Genomic DNA, 26678 nt, shown 5'->3' with positions numbered 1-26678 from the left:
GCTGAAGTAAGGTAGCAGATAAGCACACACAGCAGAAGTTCAACAAGAAAGAAGAGTAGGAAACTGTAGCTGTGAGCCAAAAGGGGCAAAATATACAAAGGTACAAACAAACTGGATTCCCTCTTGGGGTGTATGCTGAAATGGGAAAGAGTGTTCCACGAACCTTAGGAAACTCCAGCCTTCTGCACAGATTGCTATAACAGAGGCCCACGCTGTATGCTCATGGCTGGGAACAACAGCAGTGGGTGTCTGTAACACTGAAAACACGACAAGGGAAGGGGCAGAGGTTGCCTGCCGGAAACCAACAGGCGAGCTCTGTACAAAGGGATTACATAAAACACACGAGAAGACAAGAACAGATATATCCAGCGAAAAGGAAGTCAATGAGCAATCTAGCAGAAGGAAATTAAGGAAAGGCAGTTAGACTGAAGTAGATAACCTAAGGTGGAGTACAGAGGACTCAAGGAAGAGAACAGGGGAGCAGCAGTCAGGAAAACAGAGGGTTGCAAAGTAGGACGCAGGTCTGCAGTCAAGAGTGGGACTAGATGCAGGCAAACTGTAGTGGACTGCGGAGGACTGTAGTAGGCTGCAAGGCAGGGAGTCCAGGAGAACAGGACAGAGAGATTAGTAGTAGGCGACAGACAGAGCCCAAAAGAATAGGGCCGCGAGGTAGGGAGCCCACAGGAGCAGGGCTGTAGGCAGCGGAGGGAGACAGGCTGCAAGGATGGAGCCCAGAGGACACGGGCTTGGAGACAGCAGAGGGTTGCAAGCTTCAAGGTAGGGAGCCCAGAGGACAAGGGCTGTAGGCAGCCGGAGTGAGGCAGACTGCAGGGCAGGGAGCCCAGAGGACAAGGACTGTAGGCAGCCGGAGTGAGGCAGGCTGCAGGGCAGGGAGCCCAGAGGACAAGGACTGTAGGCAGCCGGAGTGAGGCAGGATGCAGGGCAGGGAGCCCAGAGGCCAAGGACCGTACGCAGCCTGAGTGACGCGCTGCAGGGCAGGGAGCCCAGAGGACAAGGACTGTAGGCAGCCGGAGTGAGGCAGGCTGCAAGGCAAGGAGCCCGGAAAGGGCATTGGATCAAAACAGGATAATGCAGCAACAGGAACAGCATACAAAGTAAAGGGTCAAGGCAAACAGGGGCGGGGAGATCTCAAGATGCAAGACACTGTGCTCCTGCAGGCAGCTGCTTACATACAGCCATGCCCTGTTCTGAGGCAGGCTTATTGACAGCACCTGGAGCAGCACACCTGAAGACAATCTGCCTCCTCCCTCTCTGGTCCTGAGCAGGTGGAAGCAGCACTGGCCGCTAGGGCTTCTGGGGATTGTGGTCCCAATAACGATGAATGAGAATAGCCAGGAATTGAGGACTGTAGCAAGGTGCATTGTGGTAAATGTAGTTAGTTGAATAAAATAAGAAAGAACCAAAGTCGAGCAAATGGAAATTAAAGACCAAGGCGTGAATAGGAGTTGTTCAAAGAGTATTAGGAGGATGAATGAGTACCAAGTAATCCATGATGGTTGCCAATGCGTGCGTCAGCTGCGCGGGCATGACAGTACGTTAACATGTTGTGAAAAAGGCTCTAAAAGAACAGAGGCAGTCTCCGAGAGTGAAGGGAACCCCCCCACTGCTGAATAAGTCAAACAAAAGTATCAAGGAAACGAGAGCTAGAGAGCCTTGCAAAAGTGAAGGATTGTAAACTGAACTTTGTGCGATTCCTGTGAGAGGTGACAAAAGGGCCTTTGGAGTCTGTAGGAAAGGAAACCCTCTTCTCACCTAAAGGAACTTTGTTTTTGAATCAAAAGGAACTTTGTGAACTGTTGAAAGAACCTGTGTGGTTTGGAAGGAACATTTTGAACCAGAACTTCGTGAAGTCGCGAGTAGCTCAAGCTTGGGGAAGGGAGCTGTGGATCAGTTCCAGTGCCATCCTGATATTCTGTCAACCCACGCTTTTACTTTAATCCAGTCACATACTCATTATTGTTCTAGAGAAAGTGAGGGCAAGTATAGGTTTGACACAGGCAGTTTTATTATTTTCACTTAGACTTTGGACTAATTTTGACATCAGTTTAATGGTCGAGACTACTCCCATTGTAGAAATAGCGTACGTTAGGCCGTTTGGAATCCCTCTTCTACTTGGTTTTGAAACTTGATTCCTTGTGTCCATCTCATGATACCAGGCCTGTCTCACAGCCCTCAACACTCCATTCTGTCAGTCCAGTGTGTCTAGGGAACAATTCTCACACGGGTGTGAGGATATTTAGCTTTATGCAGGCATGCTAAAGCTTGGGGAGGTACAAACCATTTAATGCTTTGAACACAAAAGTAAAGGCTTTGGCTGCTTCATGTGTAGTATATAGCTATGGCCAGAATGGTTTTGGCCCTCACTCATGCCACATCTGTTGCAGTTACCTGTTGATGAGTGTTTGGACACTCTGCTTGGTAGGGCTTTACCACCCTCCCCCCACAAGCCTATTGCTGACTTTACCACAACTTTTAGGATTTTCGTCACATAAAGTACAATAGCTCACTTTGCCACCATAAATTGCCGGACAATTTCAAATCACTATTCTTTTTCCCGTCCTTCTGCCAACCTAATTTTCTCAAACTCAGAATGCAACAGAGCAGCTGCAAATACATTGATATGAAGGCATCACTTGAGAAAAGATCAGGAAACAGCCCAACACAAAGACACTGCCAACAACCCCCACCCCATGCCCACTGCACCATATTAACAGATGGAGGACCAAAGCATAACCTGGCAGCTAAATAAAAGGTGTGCTGAAATGCAATGATTCAAGAAGAAAATGAACGCAAATTAAGCTGCAAAGACTAGGAAAAATGCACCCCCCTACAATGCAGAGCAGAAGGGAGAAGGAACCATGCACCTACAGAACACTACAATATAGACGTTTATAGGAACAGCCTAAAAGAGCCTAAAAGAGCTCACACAAAGACACTGCTTAAGAGATCAAAGTACTTAACGAACCGAGACAAAGGCACTGCTAAAAAAAATGCGTGTGCTGGACAAAGCTACTAAAATAAAAACATGGAGGAGGAAAGAGAAAGAGAAAGAGAAAAACACAGGGGTCATTAACAGTAAGCTGGAAGACTGACTACTCTGCAGAAGCCAAACGTGAAAAAAGATTGATCATCTTTTAAAGAAACAGTAATGAGGAATAATCCATAAGTACTAGTGCTAGCCGACTATCCCCAAAAAAAGTATGAAATGTATTTTACATTCCACACATAGTGCTACAAGAGTTGGTACAAGCCACAATTTGCTTTTTCTGAACCAACATTAAAATAGCAGGAAATGACAAGATACATGATCAAAGTGTAAACATAAAAAGGAGGCTCAGATACAATCATACTCACCATTTACAGATTTACACATCTATGCATTTACACGTATATCAAACTGAGCCGGTAATAATCCAATTAACACCCCAAAAAATAATAATTGGGGACAACAACCTAGTATAATTGCAAAGTTCCATTCCTGAAACACCCCTCCCATATCCCCCGAATCCCCTACAAAAAAAGGTAACCCCAATGGACTGCTTAGCAGAATTCAAAGAACTTGTATGGAATAAATTAGATATATTCTTAATGGCAGACCAGCCAAATGAGGATATAATGAAAATATATCAAAACGTTAATATGTGTACTGAAGACACATATCAGCAAATTGAGAAGGGGAAATAGATGATCAAATAAAATGCATACGAAAGAGAAAAAAGAAGCAGCAACAAATAACTATTAGACTTAAGATAAACAGAACACATGAGACGAACCCAACTTTAAACACAAAAAGATCACAAACCACCAGTAAAGAGAACCACAACACAGATGAGGGCACCCAACTTCCAGACCAGAAAATACCCACCCAAACACTGCACCTGGACATGTACACAGACCAATAGGACAGGGTTCGAAACACAAATTCAATGATCAACAGCTAAAACCAGCTCCTGGGTGTCTGACTTCACCAAGTAGGCAGCAGCCACCGCTCTGGAACCAGGAGCGAGTACACAGCGCACCACAAAGCTAACTCAAAGCAGCGACTTCTAAACGGGCAGCAGTCTCTCGCGCCAAGAGCTTTAAACGCTTTTGAAAGCAGCGTCTTGGCTAGTTGGTCTTCAGTATTGGAGATTTTACTTTATGCCAACTCTCCCTCTAGTGTGCTTTTGGGGACGTTCTTCCCCCCCGAACCCCAAAGATCCCGGACAGCTCATCTCCTGGGAGAGACAGCGGATTATTCTCCCAATCACTTCATCTGGCACCCAGAAGAATAGCACATGGATAAGAAGTAAAGACGGATTCCCATGTATGGCCACTGAGATTGATGAACGTGTTGCGGCTCCTCAATCATTGAAAACCCAGAGAAGCCAGAGCATGGAATCTATAAAAGCCCTTCCTGGAGTTCTGCCAAAACAGCCCCCGTGTTCTGCTGCCTCCAGTTGGTTGAAGTCTTCCCTCCAGCGCCATCCCTGCTTTCTGAGGGGATTGCACTAGCAGTAAGCGGTCAAGGGGAAATAAGTCTGGTTAGAGCTAGTTCAATCCCCTCAGAAAGTACGGTTGGTGCTGGAGGTAAGACGGCCAGTGTTTGCAAAGTTTATGAGCATTATTAAAAGCTTTATGTTAATATTGGACGGTATGTGTCTTGCTCTGTGGTTTCTCTTCACTGTGCTCAAATGTATAGGTGCCACCCGAGTGTCTTCTCAGAAGAGACCTCTTGCGCTCACCTGCAACCAAAAGGAATGCAGCAATATCATTTGCTTGCTTGTGTTCAAGATTAATCTTCTGAGAGGCAAGTCGCTGGTGGGATCACACAGTAAATGAGTTCCATTTCCAGCACTGCTAATCTCAGAGCAACCTATCTATTTAATGAAGGCCTACCAAACACGCCCCACCCGCCACCCAACTCGCATCTGCGGTGCAGCAGTGGGTCGGTACCAAGCAGTCCTGTGTAGTGCACTTGCAGACAAGGCAATATAGAGCTGATGGATGCAATGTGGAGATGGAGGCATTTCTGTAGCAGCGCCAGTTTAAAGCATTTTGGCGTAAAGCCCTATGGCCTAAACTGCCGACGGTGATACCTTGCAGTGCATCAAATATCTGGGATTTGGTGCTAGGTCTGTTCCCAGGGAATTGCAAATAATCGATGCGATCGATTAGAGCACCTTCGAATTAAAGCTAAGCGCTGGGGATGAATGCAAGGCAAGTTGAGAGTGATCTGAAACGATTGTGTCTATGCACTGGGACAGATCTATGAATAGAAAGCGCGGGTTAAAGATGCTCATGGCTCTCCCTCTGCTGGCGGAAGCGTAAAAGAAAATGAAGGAGCTGCAAGAGACTGGTCGCAGGATGGAATGTGCCACAAGACAGACAGTTCAGACCAGGCTCAGCAGGGAGTCATGAGCAGCCACACACGTGAATATCACCAGCACATGAAAGAACACGCAGGTAAGTCAGAGTACCTCATCACCCGACCCACACCAACCCAGAGCACTGGTTCAAGGATCAGGCAGCACAGAATACCGTGCACATGTATTTAATTGCGCTGGGATAGTGTGATGAAATTACGTCTGCCCACAGTAGTACAAGGATGAGCAGTGGCGAAACTGCCTACTCAGCCCTCACACTTCTACAAAACCAGAGCGATCAGCCAGGGAGGTGGGGTAGCTCAGGGGTAACGTGTTTGTCTTGGGAGCAAGACAACACAGTGCAACACAGAATCGAATCCCAATCTCTAATACTAAGCACGTTATAAAAGAACAATTCTAATCATAAAAGGTGATACATGCATAGGTAAGAGATATATCTGCTACGCCTTTTGTGGCAAAGGGTCACAGGGCAAGTTAGACTCTTAAGAAGGGTGTGAATGTGAAACAGCGGTCACCCAAACAGCAAAGTACGACAGAACAAAATAAAGCAATGTCCAATTAAGGTTCTATACAAAAAAAACAACTAAAAAAAATGTTTACTTTAATTAAACACACCATTTGGAAAAATAACTAAATAAAACAACACTACCAAAACCCAACACTGTGGACGTAACGGGTAATATGCAAGAGAAAGCAAAATGCACACTGGGTAACAAAACGGGGTGAAAGGCAGATCTGCTTGGAGTAGCGTTCCGAATCATGTTGCTTTGCTTTCACTCCCTGACGTTAGGACCATGGCCTGCTGTTACCTTCGGATTTCCCCTTCATCCCTATGTTTTTCTGACGGCTGCCTGGGCTGCCTGCACCAGATTCCCTGCAGACTCTGACCCGCTTGTTTCTTCAGACTCGTGCTACCTCCGCATTGCCCGTGGATTCCATTTAAGACGGTTTTATCTAGCCTGGTTATTCCCAACTACTGCCTGTCCGTGCATTGCTTTAGGATTGATTGTAAGGCTGGGCTTCTTCCTTCTTCTTTGTTTTTTTTACCCTTCCCATTTCTGAAATTCGCCGAAATTGGGATACCCTTCCCATCTCTGGAACTTTGTTTGATGATGTTTGGACTTGTAAAGGTTTACATCGACCCCTACTTGAGCCACCTTCTGGGACTTTATATTCCTTCTCCAGTAGTCGCGCCCATGTGCTGCCTGCACGGGTCAGGCCCCCGCTCCGCTTAGTTATTCATCCGGAGGGTGCTTGGTCGATGGACTTCTCAGGCACATCAAGTCTCCCTTCCTAGGTATCAAGACCGTGATATTAAGACTGTCTACAGGTAAGCTATATGGGAGAAGGGGATAGATGGGGAATAAGGTTATTAATTCTGAGGTTACTTGCAGTTACATTGCTTTTTCTCGTCTCCTTCAACCTGGGTGAAAGCTTCTCGGTTGTTCATTTGCCCGAGCCTTCTGCACCGGATTGGCAATATGGTGCAGGGGGGCAGTTCTCATGGGGAGGAAAAAATAATCCCTTCCGTAGAGCCCCAGTTCAGGAGTTGTTTAACCATATTGCAGCTGATCCCAACACATAACTCTACATGATAGGTTATTTATAATGCTCTTAATACCCAGAGGTTTCTAAGCAAGGACCTGGGGATCGGACCTGTGTTGCTGTGTCATCTTATTTCCAGGGCGAGCACGTTGCCCCCAAGCTATCCTCCAGAGACACATATTACAAAGGCAATGTGCAATGCACACCATTGCATAGTACCATATTTAAGCAGCGGATGCCTGAAAGGGACCCAGCTTTTCATGTAACTGGAGTTTTGAGGTCTGGATCTCATGCAGGGGATGGTCTTGGCTATGTTGGTAGAGAATTACATGTATGGTAACCAATGTAAGTGTCTTATGCGGTTGAGTTTATGGGCGATAGGCAGAGCCAAGTTGGTATGGTCAGAACTGAGATACAACTACACCTGTGCAGCATGCATTTTGTATTAATGAACAGCATGACACAGCAGCACGTACATACCATCAACTCAGTTTTAGAAGACCAAGTACTAGCATCTGCATTCTGAGGTAGCAAGAGCTGCCCATCTCAGTTCCTGGAACATGCATACAAGAATAAACAGCCGAAGGCCTTGATAGATTCAACAATATTTGGAAAACAGTCTTAAATAAAGGGTCACAAGGGTAAGGTGAGGGGGGTCAAGACTAGGCGGGCACCAACTGTTTGCACGTGGGGAGTATGGGGCAGGAAAAGAAAGGGAGAAACTTTTATTGCTGCTGTCCAATGCAGGATCAAGGTGGTTCGAAAGGCAAGCAGAAAGTGTGCCTGAACACAGTGGCTGGAGGGGTCCTTTAGGAGAACACAGACAGGAACATGTGCTTGGGAGATAGTGTAGGATAGTCCTAGATTTCTCTATCTTTTGCTCTCCATAGGTCCTCCATCCGGTGAAGCACCAGAGCTGTGGAACTCTGTCCAGAGAAGAGATTAGAGGGTTATTGATCCATATTGGCCCTATTGCAGAAGAGATACTGAAACACTGATTTCTCAATAGCGTAACTGGAACAGCTTGCCAACTGGTGGAGTAACAAGTACTTGCAAGGAAAGAGGTTTTGTGTGCAATAATACGAACTGTTATTAAAATGTGTATCCATTGCAGAGGTGAGTCCGATGTTTCTAAAACTGGAAAGTAGACCTCAGAGTCCAGAGTTTACCTGTTCAGGTAGGTTTCCTAAATGGGAAAGGAAAACTACAAGTCCCAGAATACAAAAGGGGGAAAATTACCTTTATTTAAAAAAATAAAAAAACAATTTGCAGCACCATAGATCTAAAAAATAGCCATGTAGCAAGCACTCCAACCAGAGTCGACCACACAAATACTTTGCCAAGAAGCTTGTGTAATAACTTTCATAACTACTGGTATGAAGGACCCACCTCAGTCTTATCAGATTTAGAAATCAGTTCTAAATAACATGTTTGCTGTGTCTTTAGAGTTTAATATTAAAGGCACGCTGTACAGTTATATCTTTCAGAAGACTGGCGTGTCTTGAATTCTGCTTAAGCTCAATGTATTTTTGGCCATAGTAGCTTTGTCGCACAAAATATGTATTCTTCCTCTGTGACCATCATTGCCAAATACCTGAATGTTTCTGTGCTGAAACTCACCTGCTATCCTTCCAACCTATATGCAAACATCTAGCCAGTACATCTACTGTGCTAAGCCTGTTATAACAGCCCATATTGCTCAGTTGCCTCGGCATCGTAAGAAATGTCTACCTCACAACAGCTGTACAGAGAAATAGAGACACTGCAGTGGTAAGTCGTTAAAAGCATTGCTCATCTCACCATGAATTGGCCATGGTGAAGCTTGAGTTATTGAGGGTAGGTACATCCCACCCCACAATCTCCAATGTTAAGCACATTCTCATTCAAACATACCATTTGTTTTGTCTGTGGCTACTGGGCTAAGTATTCCACCCAACGAATGATGGTCCCAACTAACCTTAATGGTTGTAATAACTCCTCCACGAATGTACAATGGCCCATGTCAAAGGCCTAATGTGCATCAAGTCGAGATACCGCCATTTCCCTGGTTGGTCCTATCCAGAATCAAGAAAATCCTGAGTAAATTCATGGCTCTATTCCTCCGCTGGATGGAATTATACTGATGTGCATGAGAATAGCTTGCTTTCACCCATGAGGCTCTCTGCTAGGATGATTTTAATGAGAATGTATAGCTCTAGGTCAATCATAGGTAGATGAAATTCAAGCCTATCTTTTACTGTTTGGGCAATAGCCAAATATTATTGAACTCATTGATTGAGGCAAATATTCTAATCAGAGGCCCCACTGGAGTAATTAGGGGCAGAAAGGCAGGATATCTAAGAGCTCTCAGCAAATTTCCACCAAAAACAAGTCACTCCCTGTATTTGAACCTGAATGGCGGTGCTTAATCACAGATGTAACTCTCTCAGTAACTCTCTCAGCAGACAGAGGTGCATGGAGAGTCCCCATCTCCACTTTAATCATGTGGGTAACCTCCTCCTGCTGCCCCCTCCCCACCATGTTAAACATCCAATAGACCAGTTAAAGCACATGCAGCAATCATGCCAGCTGTGTGCCAGACAGAATCCTCCTTGCATCTGCTTTCTGGCCAAAATCTCTTCCTGAAACTGGCAGCCGTCAGTGATGCAAAATATTACATGTAGAGTAAGTGCACTGCTCAGCACTAACAATTCATTGCGTTGGTCACATACTTTTAATATTTACTGCCTGATTAATGGATTATTTGCGCCAAAAAAACAGGATTTGTGCGCCATTCTGCCCGCAAATCCCCATTAGTGACACAGGGATTTGCGGGCAGAATGGCGCACAAATCTCGTTTTTTTTGGCACAAATAATCCATGAATCAGGGGCATTATGTTTTCATTTCCCTACATGTTGCAAGTTACGTCGGTAAGCATTGTCTACCTGACTTTTTGCACGTTTACCCTTTCACGATACCCTTGGCCCAGTTCCCTTTACAACCCAAAGACCAAAGTCTAGCTAAAACCTTCTACCCTGGGCAGGGTCACCATTCACCTCTACACTGAGGAGGCTGAGCTCTTTAAGACCACTACGGGAGCGATCAAAATTAAAATTAGCTAAGCAGGAGCTAAAGCCACCTCCTGGGTATCCAGCATTAACCAGTGACCAGGAGCTACTAATGAGGAACAAGGCAAGGCATACATTAAGCAGTGTCACATAGCAATTTGCTATGCAATTCTGTAAGTTTGCTAATCAAATGGACACTTGTGTAGCAAAGTTAGCTATTTAAGCGGCCCTCTTCAATGAAAGCACAGCTTGCCCTGCATTCCTCTCTTGCCCCAATTACTCGCTTCACCCTCTTCTCTGTTCACTTCAACCGCTAATGGTGAGAAAATGCAGCAGTAATCATCTCCTCCACTCTTAAGTGTCAAAGGCATGTGTGGGACTGCTAGGCAATCCCCTCTGCTTAGTCTCTTTCTCTCCACTTACGTGATGGCAATACAAAGCAAACTAGTTGTTTATGCAAAGTAGTGATCAATAGTTCCATCCAGTCTGTACATCTACTTTCTACTGCAATACCAAACACTGTAGTTAGCCTCCAGGGCTCACTTTGGCTTATGATTATGGTTGTATTATACTATTACCAACTACAGGAGATAGCTGGCCGAATAGTTTGCAGAGCCTTTTTTATCATATCTGTGTCCATTTCGTGCAGATACCGTTTTACATTTTACAGAAACCATCTACAGCTTGCATAGTCTTTTTACCCACTCGCATAGTCGAGTAGATTTTATGAAGGACAAGTAGTATGTACAAAAAATGTTTTTAACTTTTATTTAACATTTACTTTGTTTGCAGTAAATGTAAAATAAAAGTTTCACTGTGCATGGCTGGCCTCTGGGTGGCAGCAGTGTGCAAAATGAAGTAGATTTGTAGTGACATGCACCATTTTACAGAAATGGCATTTGAAATGTGTTGTCCTCCATTGCTATGGGCCGAGTGCATTTCTCTTAGGTTGAATAGGTAAACTAAGTTACCTGACCTGCAGGTCTAGTTGAAGTTTAAAGAATTTGTAAGGTCTGACTCCTCTCGCTAATATCTTATTTCAGCGATACGCAAAACTGCTGGATTGTTGCCCATTTCATGTCCTGGGTACACAACTTCTGGTGACATTAACAATATTAGTACAAAATTGCTATTCAAATGGGTCCATTTGCTAATCAAAAATACTTTAATTAGCAAACTCTGCTAATACATTTTGGAAAACTAATTTATGCCTTGCACAGAGGTAGTACATAGTGTTCCACAAACCTAACTTTCATTAAGATGGCAAACTTATCATTTTGTCCTTATGCTTTAAATGTTGCCTAGATGTGTTCTAGCATTTACATATATACAGTATTTATGTCGTTTTTGGTTCTTAGGTAGGGAAACTCCTCTTTAGAATGGGGTCAGAGAGGCATTTTCCCAACCCATTTAAGTTGCATAAAAGTCTACAGCCAAAAATACAACAACTTTGTGTCCGGCTTTTATTTCTGACCCATCACAGCAGCTCCCTGTTTCTGTTGGGGACAAGGTAACCAGGCTCTCCTAGGCTAGAAGCAAGAGCTAAATAGCTCCCATCTCCCGTCAATTTTGAACCATGCTTATGATGTGTGCATTATGAAAGACAAAAAAACATGACAAATGCAAACATGGTGCCCTAAAAGACTATAACGATAAATATCGATATGGGGAACTGGGGGGACTGGTAACACAACCCGAGGGGGTCACAAGGGCTCAGGGATGTTACTAGGCCCAACCTCGCACCACAGCAGTAGTTATTGCTGTTTGCGCCCCGTGGGTACTAATAGTGTTAAAAGGGGGGGGGGGATGGTGAACATGGGATCCGCGCAAATGGGGTCACTCCAAAAGGAGGTAAAAAAAAAAACGCGACACCTATGAGAGGCAATCAAGCGGCTGGGAGAGCAAAGGGTGCCACTGCCAGATTCCGCCCAATATCCCCAGCCACCTAATTGGCCGAGCGCCCTCATCCAGTGTATACATCTGCATCTGTTGTGAAAGGCAAATCACACGTGCCTGCACATGTAACCTATTTTCGAGATCTGGCATATGTCTACAACGGTGCCTCTAAAGAGCTGGGATCAACAGGAGGATTATTAGAACTTGGAATGAACAATCCCCTCTGTCCTGTGGTGGCCAGCCCATCATGAAACAAAACCAAGCTTAGCAACACACCAACAAAGCAGAGAGCTTAAAGGAGGCTTCCACTACACAATGCGCAGTCACAACACGTGAGACTATCCAGATAGCAGAGGCACACATAAAGGAACACTTCCACTATGTCAGTGGTTTTCAAACATTTTCATACCCGCCCCCTCCACCCCCCCCTTCAGTAGAAATATTGGATCCAGACGCTTTAAAAAGGGATTAAGAGGATTGTGGACATCGCTCTCTCAATGAATGGGGGTAATGTAGGGATTGCTTACTCCTAGTCATACTCTTCCTTTTCCCTCATAATTACACCCTGTATGGGGGGTGGCAGAGTGGCTGATCCTCAGTCTTGGATTGACTACACAGGAGGATTGTGGGTAAGGCGGCTATTTTACGCCTGGATGTAAGAAAGGCATACAAGTAAATATTTTGCATCACTTGGGGCTAAGGCAACTAGTCGTCATTGCTGCAAGGACCACGAAGAGGAGGAGCAGGACGAGAAGTACTGAAGAATCCACTAAGTAATACCCACATTATGTACTATATTACGAGTTAGTGGTAATTGGAAATACCACCCATTTTACCACTCCACCCAATTTCTGGGTTTTAGAAACCCAAACCTAGTAAAATCACCTGCTTATGAGTGGAGGTCAAATGGGCAGTAATGGTTGGTGGTATTACTGCACGCAGGAATATCACCAATGGAACCCAATGGTACTCCAAAAATGGGGAGTAACCAGTGGTGATCGGTAATTACCATCTGCGATAATGGTAATCTAGTTTGACATTATTATCCGAGGTAAATACTTCCAAATTCAAAATGGGCTCCGCAGTGCCTGATCTTGCTTTCGACTCAGCAGCATCTCGAATAAGAGATGTAAATATTGAACAGCGCACAGAGGAAAAGGATGAATACACACCTCTGAAGGGGGTGTGAAGCGCCTTTAACAACCTCTCTCTCCGAGAGAGACACAGAGACAGACAGAGAGAAGGTTGCATTGATCTCCAAAGCTCATGAGTCTTTGTACTAGGGTGGCCAACCCTTCCGTATTTTGCGGGACGGTGCCGAATTGATAGGTTGTATCCCACGTCCTGCACACATCACCGGGACAGGGGGTAATCCCAGCTTTGCTTCAGACCTGATCAAAGTTTTTCCAGTTTTAAAGTTCGAGCTCAGTGCAGCACAGCAGCTTTCCAAGGGGCCTGTGGAGCATTTTAACATGTTCCTCTGTGTAAATGGGGAGCAATTAGACATTGATGGGAGGGACAAGGACTATTAGCAGGGACTTTTGTCCGATAAGAAAAGTGAATGGTGGATGAGAAATTGGAAGACTGCATAATGTGTGAAATAATGAATAAGGTTTAAAACCCCAAGGGAGATTTATTTTGGCTCCTATTACTTTGCATGATACTACTGTGACCTTCCATTCAGGATGTGGAAAATAAAAGGTTAAGTCATAATCTTTTTGCTCAATATGTTTCTATGACAAATAAAGTATAAGTTTAGTTTATCTATTACGAAAGGCTAGCTTGTTACATAATGTCTTCTTTTTAAGACATTGCTATAAAACCAAGCATTATTAAAGCACATGAAACCAAAACCATAATAAATATTTTGATAAACTAAACCTGAGAAGATGTGGTCCTGTGCTAAAACTGCCCACATCCCGGTTTCACCACTTAATCACTGTGTTATCTTGGGCAAATCATTTAATCTTACTGGGTCTCATGTGGAGTCCCTGTAAGTGATTCAGTTCATAGCTTATGTTATTATGGTATTATATGCTATTATAAAGAAAAAGCCTCACTCATGGTTACTGGACTATAGAGTTGCTTTCTATATAAGAACAGTGACCATTCATGCATTTCTTACCACAACATGGTTTGCCTCTCAGCTTACTCACGGAAACCTCTTGTAATGCCACATCCCATGGTGCCACTAAATATCAAAGAGTGGCGATGATCCTTGCAATGCCCTGTTCTGTGACATCACTTCTGTGGTCTGAACAGATTGCAATTTAAGAGGTTTGCATATCACCCCCACAGGGCCTGGGGACAGAATGAGTGTCCTGCAAGGAGAATAGTCCAATAGTTCTGATATGTTTTGTGCTGTGCGTTAAAATGCCACGTGCCAACAATGTTACAAAAAAACGGGGAGAGGAGAGATGGGCGCGGCACCCTTTGGAACCGCGCACACTACCGGCCACTTGTGATGTGCTACCACATCCAAAATGTTCTGCAGAACCAGTACAATTGCCACCCCCCTCGCCGCCACATCCTACCGTTTTAACATAAGATGGTGTTTGCAGTAGTTTCTCACCACCTAGCACAACAGGATTGTTTATTTCGATGAGTTTGCACAATTCGTAGTGTTGAAACCTAAACCTTACCAACAAACACAATGCTCCTGAACTGAGAGTATATACGACACGATAGAGAGCTTTTTTCAAAACAAAGACATCATTCACACAACGGGCATCTCTGCCCCAAGTCACTCACACCACCACAAGCAACGTCGGTACACACACCAAGGGAGCCAGCCGTCTCTGCGGCCACCTGCGCGCTTCTGTCAGACCCACACAGTCCAGGCCACTCGCCGAAACAGCTGCAGCCGAACACTGTTCTCAATCAGCTGCTCCACGTTGCCGAGAACAAAGTAAAGCCACATATGTCTGCGCTACCAAGGCACTGGCACATGCCCACGATGCACGGACGGTTCAGTCACGTGTCCTCGACAGTGGTGTGGAACATGCCGAGAAAGCCAAGTCTGGTCTGCACTACTGGGATGGAATCAGGCCGGAAAAGACAGAGCTGCGCTCTGGCAAAAACAACTTTCAAGTGTTCACTGCATGGGCAACAACAACAGGGCAGAACATGAAAATGCGCACGCCTCCATGGACATGGGAATTTACACAGGAAACCATTGCTCACATCATGCGAAGTTCTAAATAAATACACCTTTAGATACAGGCCCAGGATCCTTGTATTGGTAATCTAGTGATGGCCGTGTCCACAATTACTTTAATTTGGAGTTGGTAGAGCTCACCAAACTCCGCAGGGATGACACAACCAACTGACTCCACGGGTTCCCCATCAAACAGTGTGCATCTTCGAAAGAACTTTGCATTTCACATCAAACACACAGTGATCTGGAGAAACAAGCCCATTCATCTCGCCCTAGTTTCCTTTGCTTGGCTGTCGCACCCCGATGTAGATTCCACCCTAATGCCAGCAATGTAATCCGCAATGCTCGATCACTATTTTGGCCCCCACACTATGGTCAACAGAATTTCCTTTGCTGCAGTGAAATCTCTATGGGGTAGTTGGTACTTCGAAGAGACTTATGGGTTTTCCAAGCATGCTAGAAGTTAGAACGATTGTGTTTTTGAAGAACTGTAAATCAAGCAACCTACCATCAACAAAAAAATAAATGTCGTCCCCATCACCTTAAAAAACACACACACACTTTCATAAGACCCACCTGAGCAACGCAGAGTGTCGCATCAGGCACCGAGTATTGCCCAAACGGTGAGGGGAGTAGGAGGGGCGAACGAACTGAACACAGAATCTTGCCCATAAACTCCTGTCCTTTCGTGTTCAATTGTTGCGGATATAGCCAGAGCCGTACCATGCCCAGAGGTCCATGTGCCCGTCACAGCCAGTGCTGCTGAACTGGCTCAGTCCCAACCCTTGTTTAGTCAGAAGGCACACTTTTCTAGGCTGCTGACTCATACTATCTGCTGTTCACATTGACATCGTCAAATTCATAATACCGACATTGTAATCCACCCAGTCAACAGAACCGTAGACCGCTTCCTGCTACTGAGACTTTGGGTACCAATTTCGACCATTCGGATCAACACCACTGCCCGCTGCCATTCTGACAGGTGGCTGAGAATGACCCTTGAATCTAAAGATCTGTGCGTGGCTGGCACCAGCCACCTTCTGACCAAAGCTGGGACCAAGGACCAGCTCTACCCGCCGCCACACCAATGACCCCTCGCCAGGGTCCAACATGAAGGGCCAGTTCCCATCCCCCCTTCAATTACCAGAACCAGCACCAGGGTCAGCAATGTGTGTAGCCCAAAGCTAGCTAGCAACAAAGCAGAGTAGAGTAGTAAAAATGGGGTCTTCCTTTCTAGAACAAGAAATACACTTGGATACAAAACTTAACATTAAAAAAGGAACAGACACGAATACCAAAAAGGGTAAATTAAAAAAACAGAGGAGCCGTGACAATGTGGAGGTTAATGACGCATAGATTAAGTATAATTAATCAGCAACATATTTGCTTTTGGTTAATGGATAGCTGGAGCCATAGTCTAAAGTTTAAGCTCATCAAAATGTGTGATTCTCCTTCCACAGTGCTGGGTTGATGATGCACAACTTAGATTAACAACAAAAGCAAAATGTATTCCAGTGAATATTAGGAAAAATCTCAAATGAGGTGCCTATAAAAAGAAAATAGAGCAGAAAAACAAGGCCCTGTTCCAAACAAATTAGCATTTGGAGGGGTACATAAAATGGCAACTAAAGTAGGCAGCAGTGGGCACTAAGAGCCTGATCACAAGTTGGGCGGTAGCCCTTAAATGCGTCAGTAACAGCTTTACCGCCGCATTAACCGCTCCGCCCAATCTTGAGTCTGGCGTGTTTACCCACAGCTCAGAGCTCGCAGCTGGCGGTAAACACGACAGGAAAATGCCAATTTTCAGCGCAGTTACTGCCAGCAATTTTAACAAGCGGAAATTGCGCTGAAAAAGTAATGTTTAGCGGCCAACCCGTGATCCAGAGGTAATACCGACGGACAAGTGGGCGCGAACGCAAATATAGTTGGCTGGTATCCCAGTCAAAAATCCAAAGCTTCACAGGAGACATTTTCCTCTGAAATGTTCGGTCTATTTTAGAAATCCTACTCAACACAAGCACAGAAGATGCAAAGATAAAGGAAAGTCTCCACCATAATCCTTAATTGTGTTCAGCAGTTTGCCAGAATGAGTCTGTATACTAAATTCAAAAGCATATGACACAGAGGTGAATTAATCATAGATCAGGGTCGTCTGCTCAATATTTGAACATTCTCTGGAATAAACCTGGGAGAACATTCCAAATTCCCCTCAGTTCATGCATACAAGCAGTGGGAAACACCCACAACTAAAGCGCCTACACTGCCGCGTCATGGGACAAAGCTCCCCAAGTTTCTAGTAAACGATATACAGTATTCAAAGCACCACAGATTGGGTCCCCTCTCCAGCCCCGCCATGCGAATATTTCTAAGCATGGTTTTCTCATTGTACAGCCTTGATCAACACTGCGGTATGAGTTTTTACAAAGGCACCCAGTGCATGCGCGGATCATACGCAATGGAGACATCACATCCTCTCAATGAAGTGGATATTGGCCAAGAATCAGCAGAGCAGGGATAAACTGATTAACGCAAGCAAGGTTTACTAGGACTGAAACAAACAACAAATAGAGCCATCTAAATCAGAACCAGAGGACAGTGCCTTAACGACTTTCCAAACGCTGGATCCTTGCCAGGTAGAGGTTAAAGGATTAGCATTGCGATTCTTGTCCACTAGTGGAAGTCGCCGTGTGACTAAAGCTTTCAGCACACAGCCATCTGCTCGCACAGCCGCCGAGCAGCAGCCAAACACCGACAACTGTGAAAGCGTCGCTTTCTAGGGAAACGGGATCGCGGACAGCTGGGCTGCCGCCTTCTTCTTGGACAGACACAAACAAGTGATTAAATCGAACGTAGGAGTCATACGGAAGTTGAAGAATCTTTTTTTACTTGCAGTGTGGTCACAGAAAAACAAGCATTATCACTAAAAAAAAAAGCACACATACAAAAAAGAAAATCTCGCAGTGCTACTGGGTTTTGAAAACTCCAGAAAAGTATCTTGAGAGAGCACCGACACCGAATCCTTTGGCACCCAAATTCACTAAACCACTGCTGCGCCCATTTCCCGCACACCCTCAGAAAACCACCAACGCGTGAGGAATCTATGCTTCCCAAAATAGCAGGTTGTCAGGATATGAATCGGGCACAGTGATAAAACATCTCAATTCTGTGACAAGGACAGTAATCTGGCCTTGACACGAGGGGTTAGGAACTCCTATCAGCATGGGAGGGAAGGCCTACCAGGACAGAAGCCAGAGCCAGTCCTACCCCAGGATGGGATGTGGCAAATGAGTGGGCCCCAACTGCCTAATGAGCATCTAAATGGCACCATTTCACATCACTCCATATCTCTGCAAACACATGCGTGCCAGTCTTATTTCTTTCATTGCAGGCAACCTGAAGCCTAAGAAATCAGTGCGGACCACCTGCATAAACATAGACCAAAGTCTCCAAGTCAAATGATCCAGCCAGCAGAGTACTATGCGCCGCCAGAAGAGAGAACCAGCGAGCGGAGAGACAGAAGATCTATACAGTCCTGGGGAATGTGGTGCACCTTCAATAGTCAGCAGTGCACGTCATGCTCCGTAAGCAGAAACCGGGCACGCTCAGAGACTCGGATCACTGTGCGGCAGTGGGGCTTACCACAAAACTTAATTTTCTAATATTTACGTGAGATTTCCGCCATCTGACCATGAACTGGGACATTCACCAATACGGGCCACCATTGTCACAGTACGGCCACTCCGGGCAGGCTTAGCCCCCTTTTTCGTAAATGATAACCCCTGTAACACCTCCAAAGCAGGGAGGACAGAACCAGATTGGCTAGGGTCAGAAAAACCAATGGGGAGATAACAGGGAGGATAAGAAGAGGGACAGGAAACCAGAACATGTTGGTTATACGGGTGAGGTCGGAGGAGGACGAGGAGGGAGGAGTGTTGAGGCGTTTTAAAGAAAAGGTGAGGTATTGGTTGGAGATATCAAGTGGTGTCCAGCCAAAGGATCGAAAAAAAAAAAGGATCGAATGCCCCTTTTTTTCCCGAAACCAAAAGGACCGAAAAAAAAAAGAAAACAGGGATTTGGGGGGGAACCCCCCCATTAAATAAATAAAATATACGACCCTTTTTTTCGCTCCTTTTGGTGTCGAAAAAAAGGCATTCAATCCTTTTGTTTTAGATCCTATCACCTATAACCATATTAAGTGGTACTGTGTGGGGAATATGCATGTAAGCTAAGTGAGTGAGCATGTTAGAGAAGTTTAGAGAGTGAAAGGAAGGTTACTGGGTAGTAGTGTGAAGGAGAGAGGAGGGGGAGGAGGGAGGAGAAGCGGGGAGAAGGGAGTAAGAGTAGTAGTGGCTTGGGGAGAGTCATATGAAAGAGTAGGCGCGAGTAACATCAGAGGATAAGGGTAAGGATAAGGGTAGAACCTCCAAGGAGCACAAGGCACATTGTGGAGGGTCAGACAGAGGAAGTATTGGGAGAGAAGAAGTTGGAACAAGGAGAGTAGTTGGGAGCGACAGGAAAAGAAGCATCAGTGGGTGAGAGGAAGAAACAAGAGTGGGACTTGAATGTCTCGAAGGCACAACCCTACAATCCGCTTGTAGGCCCTGCCTATAAAGTCCCAGAGGGACCTGACATATAAAGTGACAATAACCTGAGATTACACATCACCAATCAGGAAATTAATCTTGGCCAGCACCTTACATCTTTCCACCCTGCAGAAACCACCCTTCATGACCCTATACCCTTGAAGTAGCATGGTAACTATTAGAAAAATCTTGTATTCATCAAGCTTGCGTACCATGACAGATGGTTCCACCAGGAGATTAACCAAATATTTCCTGAGATCAAGAAACTAATCTCGTACCTCCCCTGACCAGAAAGGTAGCCCACCCATCAACCGCTGGGTGTTGCAAGTCTTCCTGGTGGCTCATTAAATAAAATGTAAGGAGCCGTGCATGGGGTAAAATCTTCCATCAGGTTTGTCCTCTGCTAATTTCATAGAAGTTTGTTCATTAAAAACATGAATTACCTTTTGCCTCATACTGCCTCTGTTCATTTTGCATGTCATAGTTATGAATTTTAGAGTTACAGGGATAGAATTTACGCAAGACTCTCCGACGTCGATTATCACTGCTTTTTTTTAAAAAAAATTTTATAACTCTGTTTATTGAGTTTTAAAGCATAACAACATAATAAGAAACATGAATCATCGGCATACAACAAATGAGAAAGGCATAGCATAGCAGCATCAAAGACAATATCAAAGGCAAGAGGGACATCGCAGGGCCAAGGGCCAAGGACAGTTGCAGGTCAAGGCAGGCAGATAAAGTTAATCAAGATGTTGAGCTGTATCGACCGGCGGGGTTTACTGTGCATCAAGCCATTTGTCCCATATTTTCCTGAATTTGTGGGGGCAACCCTGTGCGTTGTAGATCCGGCGTTCCGAAGCCGCACACCTGTTCAGGTCATTCCTCCATCGGTTCAGACACAGTGGGTCTGCGGAACCCTTTTGAACAGTGGACTCTTTCAACAGCAGCCGGCTCTCCGTACAAGTTAAATTCCACTGTACAAGACCAATATCTCTCAGTGAGTGAACGTTGCTTGTACATAGGGGTAGTAGAGCTGGTCATGTTGCCCACTGTGACAAATCTAGCGAAGCAGTCACCAACTCGTTGGGGGAAAATCTTCCCTCATGTGGCCAGGGAAAGGCAGAAGCTATCCGACTCCAACCCTGGGGGCGGCTATCTGTGGGAAGACCACATGAGGGAGGACAAGCGAGGAAGTGACCAGACAGGAACAGAGGAGCAGACGGAATGCGCTCTCAGCCAGCAAGCAGGCTACAGTGAGAACGGTGAGACAATAGGGATTCCGAAGCCCCCAACGGAGACTGGTAAACCCAGAGAAGGAGTTTGGGACACTGGGGTGCTTCAGGGAGAATGCTGCGTACCGTTAACACCTCAAGGGAGCCCAGACAAGGGAGATGGGACATTAAGAATTGCTTAGAAAGGGTCAGTGACTCAGTGTATGAACATTATAATTAACTGGGTGCAAGAGAAAGTGACTACTGAAAAAGCCCTGCCAAGAGAGTAAACCAGGCATTGGGGAACAAAGGGGAACCATCTGCCGAATGGGCATTATTGAACTGAATCTAAAAAGCCCTGGCAGGAGAGAACCATGCATTGGAAAAGAGAGGAAGAGTCCCCTGCATTTAAACTGAAGGTGAACAGAGCAAAGAGGAAGAACCATACTCCTTTGGAGTGTGAACACTTGTGAACTGCTAAACTGAAGGAAATTCAGGGCAAGGGTCCCCCCCCTTGAAAACGTGGACATTTATTAAAGCCACAATGAAAAGCCGGAGAAATCTTGGGGAAGGGAAGGGCCCTATCTGGCAGAAATACATTGGCTTTCTTTTCGGCACTTTAAGAACTTTGTGTTTTGGATCTTCAGTGGACTGTTGCTAACAACATGGTGAAAACACGAGCATTTGGAAGCAGCCAGTATCTAATTGAACAGGTATCAAACCTTTAAGAAAACCACAAGAAGGGGCAGTATACAATAAGCTTAGGTCCCGTCCGATATCGTGGCTAGTGCTTTTCTTCGAGAAAAAGACAATGTGTATAGGAATGTTACAGCTTCTTGGTAGATTGAAACATCGGAATAAAAAATTATCCAACGCTTATTTGTACCACAATAGTGCTTTCTAAACTCAATTCGAGGTATTGATTACACACTGTACTCTTCTTATTGCATTAGAAGTCTTTCTGGGTTTTACTTTATTCTTTTAGTTCCATTGTGGCACCATTACAAACAGGGGTAAGTAGGAAACACAATATTTTAGGTGCCATTGACCTTAAAACACAATGTCTATGGCCATGACGCACCCTGACTTGCATACAGCCAATTATCGGGATTCACAATACATTGCACAAAATCACGATTCAGAACAGGATCCCCGCTCTGCATCTCTGGCCCTTCACTGCAGAGCCACATGTACCCCAATCCTCTATCATCTTGGACCAGTAACCAGGGTTCTTACAGACCAATATTTTCTTTTACTGCATCTTTTTAATGCTCATTTCCTCCTGCAAAAAGTAAATGGTAGTTTTGAGTGACACAATATTTGTGGGCAAGGGAAAGGTAGAGGGTTGCTCTCCCAATTTCCCTATTTCTAAGAAAAACATATGTGCATTAAAAAAAGAATATACTAATACAAAAAGGGAAAACCCAAATGATCACTCATCAGTGATCGTCTACCTTAACTTTGGAAAAAGAAATTGCTACTACTACACAAATGGCAGCAGTTATACCTCGAAGAAAACCAATTCATAACAATTCAATATTTTATTAAGACTATTCATACAAATCTCGTTACTGAGATGACAACACAATACAAAAGTTCATTAAAAACTCTAAAACATATATATATTAAGAAAAGTGACAACAAATACTTCTACAGTATAGACTGGGTATTAAATACATCCACTCTTTTGTAAGACAACATTCAAGAGGATACACATCTTTCTGTTGTGCTGACCCTAAATTAGTCTAAATCTCTACTTCTAAGTCGATTATCACTAGAGGGAAGAATCAACATGTTTCTGTCCTCGGGATTGTTACAGGACCTTCATCAGGAGGAGCCACAATGAGTAGAGTTCCAACAATGTAGAAAAAGCACATTCTTCTTTTACTGAAGTTATGATCGCAGGTTGTCTGGTGTCACAAGTACATTATTTGGTTCAACGTCCTGTTATGGACTGCTTTTTAAACTCTTATAGAGGTAAGGTGTCTTAGGTTCTGAACCTTTGGGATGTTAATTCCCGAGTTAGACTTGTACTTGGCTAGTAGCTGTTAAGCCGATGGCGTCATTACTCCATATGTGCCAGAGTCAGCATCTATTGTATTTTTCCAGTGTAGATCTTGAATCTTAATTCTGAATGCACATCAGATAGGTTTGACAGTAGCATTCAATGGTCATGTCCCATCGGTTCACCTATCTGTGGCAGATACCGGTCACTGCTTCAATCACTGTGGCGTGAGCCTCGATAAGAGGAATCGGAGTATATGAGTGCATTAAAACAATATGCCATAAAATGTGCATTGAAACATTAGTTAGCAAAAACACATGAAACCCATTGGTCTTTGCAGAGCAGTTCAAAACACAGGCCACATATCTTGAGTCTAACCAGTCAGCACCTCACGTTCATAAACCAGAAATGGGGATTAGTCTTGAAGTCCATGGCCAGCTAGCTTTGCCCCCCCACCCCACCTGCTCTCCTTTCTTGTGGAGACATCATGGTACAGTTCCAATACAGGTCCACTCCTCTTCCCTCCAACCCGCCAACCTCCCACAAGTACGCAAAAGACTGTTGGGAGAAGAAAGGGAACACCCAGCTTAATCTAGAGACAATCTAAAACTAGACTGCAGATTCTTCTGAACTGCGCAGTCACTTGATAAGCAAAAAATATATAAACATGTATTTATTTACTGAGGATTTATATGGGTGCTTCATGTGGCTGTATCAGAAAATGTATGTGATTTGCATATATCAAGACAAACACAATTAATGATCTGTTAAGTGCAAAGTAAATCAAATCTAGCAAAGCAAACTTTTCGATTATGTTGATGAAGCCTAAATTTGTCACTTCCTGTGCTTTTTCCATACACACACACACACAAGAAAACCTCAAGCACTTATTTATTGGGGTGCAGTCGTATGACCTTAGGCAAATGCATTGTACAGACCGTGTGTTAAAGTTACCAAACTAAAAATATTCCGCAATCATGGCGTTCTTCTGTAATCATTCCGGTCTATAAAAAAGGTGATCGAATGAATCCTAAAAATTCTCGTCCAATAACGTTACTAGACGTGCCGGGAAAATTTTTTTGTAGATTGGTGTTAAGAGATTTCAATGCTTGGTCGAATAAAGTAAATCAACGTGACCCAGCACAAACTGGTTTCGTGGCAGGTCTAGGCACGGGTGTTAATTTAATTACTTTAAATGCTATAAAACAACAAGCAATTCATAAGAAGCAAGCCAGATATTTTGCGTTCGTAGATCTTCATTCCGCTTTTGATTCAGTCTCAAGACCAAAACTTATAGATAAGCTAATCAAAGCGAACTGCCCATCCACTCTTATTGACATTATTTTTGCCCTCCACTCACAAACCAAGGTCTATTTAAGGCTAAACTCTGAGGGGCTTCTATCAACCCCAATTCCAATGTATAGAGGGTTGAAACAGGGGTGCATTTTAGCGGCTGCCTTATTCAATTTCTTCATTAATGATGTACGTGACATTTTTTGCAAAGTAATCGCTGATGCTCCTAAATTGAACAATGTAAAAATTTGTGCCTTATGGTATGCGGACGATCTTGTGTTGGTATCAAAAACTTCACGTGGTTTACACAATCTTCTGTCATCCCTATGCTCTTATTTCAAAGAAAATGAATTGGTAGTAAACACGAGTAAAACACAAATTGTCGCATATGTTCCTAAAGGCTCACGCAAACACTTATTGAACTGGCAGATCGAGGGGACTCCCTTAAAGACGGTACCAAATTATGTATATTTGGGCCTTATCTTTGAGGGCAGCCCAACGTTATTGTCTGTTATCTACATATGGTAACTCCACATTATCCACCATTTCAAGCTATCTGCTCAATTCTACAGAAATATTTCCGAAATACTGGTCTACGAAAATATTAACAATCATGGTGCATGCCGACATATCACTTGAACTCCTTACTGCTCATCCAGAGCAAGCAAAGAAGAAGTTGTATATGATGGACTGGATTGACACCAGAACTCAGTGTCTAACTTATAAAGACTTTGATTCTACAATCTTTGGCCCAAAACGTTTTAAAAACATTGCTTCTTATTTATGCTTAGCACCATCTGCTGCCTTAAGAACTGCCATTCTTCGTTTGAGGTTTAAGATCTGGCCCACCTGTGAGGTTAAAACAAGAAGGAAACAAATTTCCTCTGACCTTAACTGGTGTTGGTTCTGTAAAAATGTTATGATTGTAGAATCTCTTCAACACTTAGTACTTTAAGTGCCGGACATTCCAATATTAAGAAAATTGCACTTTGTTAATCATTTTGCATACTTTGCACAACTTGATCCAAAAAATAGATGGGTCGCCTTGGCAGCCACTGAATGTATGAGTATAAGAATTGCAACGATTAATTTTTTACAGGCCTTGAACCTAGAATGATGATGATTGTACAGTATGTTATGAATTTATATGGTTTTCTTAATTGGATTTTATGCTTATGATTTTTTTTTTTTAATCTGTATAAATTGAAAAAGTTGATGTAATTTCAACTATATTCAATAAATAAATTTAAAAAATAAATAAAGTTACCAAAGCAAGACGAGCTCTTTAAATTAAAAGTATGGCTTTCCATGCTCCCCTGTCACTTGAGAAGACATTGCTAGGCTTCGGCATTTCAGGTACAGAAAACAAATTTCACTTCTTCATTCAGATAACCAAGGCCACTCACCGGCAACTGTATGAGAATAACCGTGCAAGCTCAGAATCGAGCTGGCTGTGGGACTTCATTGTAGCATAGGAGAGGAGAGAATAGATCGAGGGGGAAGTAAAGAAAGGTGACCCATAACTACACAATTAGTTGGGGGAGGCAATCGGTTGAGAAATGGGGGACCTCATTAGGGCAGGATCTCATGGCAGTACGCTGTAATGCCTCCAGATCATTTGGACGCACTGCTGCCACCTAACAGGCCAATGTAGCCGTGCAACCCACCATGAAGTGGGACACTGGACTAATCCCACTTCTAGCCACATCGTTCCTAAACAAATTGTAAAACGGTTTGCAAATTAAACCAAAATAGTGTCAAAATGAGAGCACTGCAAATGTTGTTGACCAACTGAAAGAGTTTGTGTGGAAAGGACTACCAACTGGATATGCACAACAAAGAAGTCTATCAATCTGATGTGATACTCTCAACAAAAAGAAGAGCACAAAGTATGAGGAAGGGGGCAGGGCAAACATGTGCAAGCTTTAAATGATTTAAAATGCCTCCCAAAAGGAAACAAAACAAAGATGTAAAAATCCAAAAGGATGCTTTAAAAAAATACAAATACTGCTACAATAACCTATTCACATTTTCAGAAGATAGACGGACGGTAAGTCCTTTTGTCGAGTGGAGAAAATGAGTTTTAATCTAAAGGAACGTAGTTGAAGGAGGAGAGGTTAAAAGCTGGAAAGTGAGTAAAACCAGCCAATGTAAAGTACCTGTGTACCTGCTCTGGTATGGTTCAAGCACAGGATATCCCCTTCTGCAGGACTCACGGTCCAATGCATACCATAAAAAATAATTCTGCACCATGGCCAAAGACAGTGTTCAGTAGAATTGCAGCATATGTCTTTATGTGGCCCTTTAGTCAGTATTGCTCCACTTTCTAGAAGTTTGATTTTTGTTACAAAACAAGAAGACATGAAAACAGTGTTTGCGGGAAGAAGAATTAACCGTTTAGTTCAACAATGTATTTAGGAAAAAGAACTACTGTTGCATTCTTGCATACACTACGAATAATTGAATGATCAAATTCAGAACCCAAGTGCACCCAGAATAGTCAATAGAAATATTGATGCAAACTCGTGTGCAAAAGAATTTAGAGGCAAC

General features: G+C 43.9%; 1 protein-coding gene across 1 annotated transcript in view; it reads right to left on the bottom strand.

Annotated features, from left to right (window-relative positions):
* Window positions 1-26678, bottom strand: part of PAK4 (p21 (RAC1) activated kinase 4) — a 401050-nt gene that overhangs the window by 361441 nt on the left and 12931 nt on the right. The gene's annotated exons all lie outside the window — the stretch shown is intronic.

This window comes from Ambystoma mexicanum, chromosome 2p, assembly GCF_040938575.1.
Source record: "Ambystoma mexicanum isolate Mex_15411 chromosome 2p, UKY_AmexF1_1, whole genome shotgun sequence".
In the NCBI taxonomy this organism is placed as follows: domain Eukaryota; kingdom Metazoa; phylum Chordata; class Amphibia; order Caudata; family Ambystomatidae; genus Ambystoma; species Ambystoma mexicanum.
This window is presented reverse-complemented; position numbering and strand designations above follow the sequence as displayed.